At 38.6% G+C, this 5251-nt stretch overlaps 1 non-coding gene across 1 annotated transcript; it reads right to left on the reverse strand.

Annotated features, from left to right (window-relative positions):
- Nucleotides 1-3807: 3807 nt before the first annotated feature.
- On the reverse strand, nt 3808-3918 carry LOC137746354 (small nucleolar RNA R71). The gene has a single exon (XR_011069825.1). It is a non-coding gene; the product is annotated as a small nucleolar RNA R71 (small nucleolar RNA).
- Nucleotides 3919-5251: the final 1333 nt, after the last annotated feature.

Here is a 5251-nt window from a genome sequence, read left to right on the forward strand (position 1 = left end):
AAGTATGACTTTATAGCCAAAATTCATTAAGGGTAATTTTTGAGGAAAGGATGAGAACATAAGCTCTCCTTTCTCTCTAAAATTTCAGCCACCTTGGAGGGATCATCTAGCAATCAAACTCCTCCAAGGTCACTCATTTCTTCTACAATATGCCTTGGTGTGGAGACTTAGAGGTTTTCAATTTTGGGAACTTGGAGAAACCTTTTCATCCATCCAAATCCATGGATCTAAGATGCAAGGAATGAAGGCCCTCTCTTTGGGTGATTAGCCTTTGCTTATGCAAAGAGGAATCTACAAAGGTATTGATTTCTCAACTCACTTTGTTTTGAGTTGAGTCTTGGTTCACCTATCTACTAGGCTTTGAAGTTCATGGGTTAAGTTTTGTTTTTGAGTGCATATAAACATGATTCCGCCTTTTAATTGTTAATTGCATGTTGTTGATGTTGCTCAAATGAACTTGTTTTTCACAAATTTTCCTTCAATTTGTGTCGAAGAAAAGCATGCCATTTGGTACATCCCTGCCTAAACAGGGTACCACCATTTGGTAAACTCCAACCGACGCTGAGTTGAGCCATTTGGTATACTCCAGCCGAACTGAGTCGTACTATTCGGTAAACTCTAGTCGAAGCTGAGTTTATGCCTTTCTCTCAAATTTGTGGTAGTAATCAAATCCGAGAATTTGATAAACTTCCACTTTCTACAGTGTTATTTTAGGAGCGAGCTAGAAACAAGGAAGGATGAGAAAAGTATTCTCTAGTCAAAATTCAATCGGATTTATAAACTTCAGAATCGTACTCATTCATGGACGTAATCATGGTGTGTTTCACGCAATATCTTTCATGATTAAATGGTCCGTAGGAGCGAGCCAAATGAGCCATGGAATCCTCGTTCAGGAGGTATTTCCGTTTGTAGTGCTTCGGTCATAAGTCTTCGAATGAAGATCATGGTGGAGACTTATTCAGCTCTTCCATGCCATTGTTGGCTACAAAGGTTTCTTAGCTTCCTTGATAATCAAGTGAAGATTCACGTCTTATACCCCACATAAAGTGGTTTCTATTAGAAATGTCCAAATCAGGAAAATCAAACTCGTTATGGTACGACAATCCACTGAATGGAGGGAACAAGATTGTGATTGGTGCTATAGGAATGAATCATCCATAAGCATCAAAGTTTAGAATATTCGGGGTTCTAAGACTGATAAGTCACATTTTGCATGCATTTATATCTTCCATATTTGGCGTCTTTGTGATGTTTTGGATTAAGCTAGTTGCATTTTACATTGTTTGGTGTTAGTGTGCAGCCGTGTGTAATAAGATCAATTGGAAGGCAAATGAAGGAAAAACATTCCTTTTGGTAGTTGAGCATTATTCCAAGCATGGAGAGGATTCTAGGGAGTTAATTTGAAGAAGAATCTAGGAGACATTTGGCTGCTGGAATTTCATGAAATGATGTGGAAGGAAAGTGGTGCAATTCGGCCATATTGGGTGAATCTAAACAAGGCAAAAACATTGAAGTCAGATTGGGTGGTTCCAACACCAAAACATGCATTCACATGCATATTCAAACAACCATGCCGTGCACTTTCATTCCCTTTCCAGAAATGGACAACCTGGAATTGGTTGTACAAATCTGGAAAGGGAATGAAAGTGCACGGCATGGTTGTGTTTGTTGGTGTAAATGTGGCTGAATGGTTTAATTAATGTGAGTGGATGTTTTTGGTGCAAAAGGGAGCTGGACAAGGCAAGGGAATACACGACACAAGTTGTGTGTTCCCTTGCCTTGTCCAGCTCCCTTTTGCACCAAAAACATCCACTCACATTAATTAAACCATTCAGCCACATTTACACCAACAAACACAACCATGCCGTGCACTTTCATTCCCTTTCTAGATTTGTACAACCAATTCCAGGTTGTCCATTTCATCCTTGCAGCCAATACACATGCATGTTGAATTAAATAGCAATATGCATGCATATTGCCCTAGTGCCGTGCATTCACCATCCCAGAAACCCACTCATTCCAGCTCACATTTGCATTTCCAGCTCCATTCTTAATGTTGGCAGCCACATTCCCCTTATATAAAACCATGCAAAATCACTTCTCTGGCTCTCTCCCATCATCCTATTATTCACACACATAACCGCTCCATCTCTGTCCATTTGCTCTCCCATCATCCCATTATTCACACACATAGCCGCTCCATCTCTGTCCATTTGCTCTCCCATTTGCAGAAACCATTCAACCATAGCCCATCTACCTTCATTTACATCACACTTGGAGAACCAACACCGAAGACCACTCTTAAGGGATTTCGACATCAGTTTTGCTTCAAGGGTTTCTTCTTTTTAATCCTATGTTCACTCATGTTATATATTTTTATGTCAAACCTTTTGTAAACATGAAGTGTAACTAATCTCTCTCTAGGGATTCGATGTAGCCTTGCAAGAGTGCCATGTAGTTAATTCAGAATTCTCATTTAATCTATCTATTTCTTGTTTCATTCTCCGATTTAATTGTGACTTAGTGTGTTGATTTTAATGGTTGATCATCATTTGAATTAACCACAGGTTGTTTAGCCAAGATTAAAGCACACATCATGCATAATCTTGGTGGATATGTGAATGAATGAAGGGAATGTTTTGCAAACATTCTGCCGAGTGTTCCCTTTGGTTTTATGAAAGTTTCTTGTGCACTACATATTCTTAATTAGGAACCAAAGTTGCACATCAAAATTAGGCTCATGATTAGAGACATTTGATCAACTCCACACATCATATGGTTGATCATATCTAAGTGAAACAAACTCAAGAAATAGGTAGATGACTGAGTATAAACTGATTTAACAAACATGGCCTTGGGTTAGCAATGGTTAAATCGAATCCCTAGCTTCATCTCCATTGGTACTATTCCATTTTATTAGTTGTTGATTCGTTTATTTGTGTTTACTTCATTTCCTTATGCTTTCAAGTTACAACAACAAATCTGCCTACATTGATTAGTTTTATTTCTCTAGTAAAGAGTTCTTGCAAAACAAGTGATTATATAGGTCCAATTAGTCCCTGTGGATTCGACACCCTTACTTGTGCCATTATACTAAACATATTCTAGCACTAGGAAGGAAGACAACAACAAAATGGCACCGTTGCCGGGGACTGATTTCAGTCCCTTGTAATTGCTTGTTTGCTATTAAACTTTGTTCTTTTCATTTTAAGTAGATTTCTAATTTTTATTCAAACTTGTTTTATTTTGTTTCTTGTAGTATATGTCAAATAGACTTGTTGAATTAGGCCAAATAATTGAACAGTTAAAGGGCAACACTTTGGACAACTTTGTGCCATCAAGTTTCTCCATTATCCGTGAAGAAGAGGAAGAGAATTCACCTAGTTCAACAAGTAAAGGATCTGAGCACTTTAATTGGGAAAGAGAAGAAGATATGGCGGGCAACCAAGATGAGCTTCGAGCTTTGGAGGACTTTGCTCAACCAATCATACCAAATTCACCTTCATGCATCTTGCTGCCCACAGAAGCTAGAAACTATGATCTTAAATCTTCACATTTCCATATGTTTCCCTCTTTTTATGGCTTACCTAATGAAGACCCTTTAGCTCATATTAAAGAGTTTTACAATGTTGTGAGTGGTTTACCTTTGCAGGGAGTAAGTGAAGCAAATTTGAGGATGAGAGTGTTTCCTTACACCTTGAAAGATAGGGCCAAAAGTTGGTTGATGACTCTAACACCAGGTTCCCTCACCACATGGGATGCCGTGGCTAAGAAGTTTTTGGAGAAGTTCTTTTCCACTCAAAAGACAGCCACATTAAGGGGACAAATCTTCAACTTCAAACAAGATGATGGAGAACCTTTCAATGAGTGTTGGGAGCGCTTTAAAGGCCTTTTGCTGCAATGTCCACACCATGGGTTACCTTTTCACTTACAAATGCAAATTTTCTATGATGGACTAACCCAAACATGTCAATCAACTGTTGATAATGCAGCAGGTGGAGCTTTGAAGAAAAAGAATGCTCAAGAGTCATATAACATTTATGAGATGTTGGGGTCTAATGCTCAACACAAAGATTTAAGGGGTAAGAAAGTTGGAGTCTATGAAACAAGCTCTAATCATGATCTTTTGTTGCAGGTTGCTAACCTAGAAAGGAAGCTTGAATCCGTGCTCAACATGGTGCCAAAAGCAAATGAAGTGTGTGCCATTTGCAACATACCAAGCCATCCTACTCATCAATGTCCATCTAGGGAGGCTTACCCCGAGTATGTTCAAGAGCAAGTGAACCTCATGAATTCTTACAATCAAAGGCCAAGGAATGATGTGTATTCCAATACATATAACTCAAGTTGGAGAGATCATCCCAACCTTTCATGGAAGAACAACAATCAATTCCAAAATTTCCAACCAAAACCTGCCACTACTCTTGAGGATACGGTTAAGTTGTTAGCCCAGAATACCTTGCAATTCCAACATACCACAAATAGCACTCTCCAACAACATTCGGCGGCTCTAACCAAAATGGAGACACAATTGGGGCAGATTGCAGATGCCTTGAACCAAAGAGAGGTTGGAAAGTTTCCAAGCCAACCCGTGATACTCCAAAGGAACCAAGAGCAAGCCAAAGCAATCACTACACTTAGAAGTGGTAAGGTTATCAATAATAGAGTTGGCAATGAAGTTACTAATGAATCTGATCATGTGAATGCAGGGGTTACTCAAGGAGAAAATGAGAAACCAAATGAGGAACCAAGCCATGCTACCTCCTCATTTGAAGCACCAAATCTTCATAAGGCCGAGAAACCTTACACTCCACCAATACCATTCCCTGGAAGACTTACCAAGTAAGCAGGATAAGTCATTTAAGGAAATTTTTGATATTCTAAGTAAGGTGAATGTTAACTTACCTTTGCTTGATGTCATTAGGAATGTTAAATGCATGAATGTTAAATTTTTGATATAAACGCCAAATTTGGTTGTTGTCTTCCTTCCTAGTGCTAGAATATGTTTAGTATAATGGCACAAGTAAGGGTGTCGAATCCACAGGGACTAATTGGACCTATATAATCACTTGTTTTGCAAGAACTCTTTACTAGAGAAATAAAACTAATCAATGTAGGCAGATTTGTTGTTGTAACTTGAAAGCATAAGGAAATGAAGTAAACACAAATAAACGAATCAACAACTAATAAAATGGAATAGTACTAATGGAGATGAAGCTAGGGATTCGATTTTACCATTGCTAACCCAAGG

The sequence above is a fragment of the Pyrus communis genome, chromosome 9, assembly GCF_963583255.1.
Source record: "Pyrus communis chromosome 9, drPyrComm1.1, whole genome shotgun sequence".
NCBI lineage: Eukaryota > Viridiplantae > Streptophyta > Magnoliopsida > Rosales > Rosaceae > Pyrus > Pyrus communis.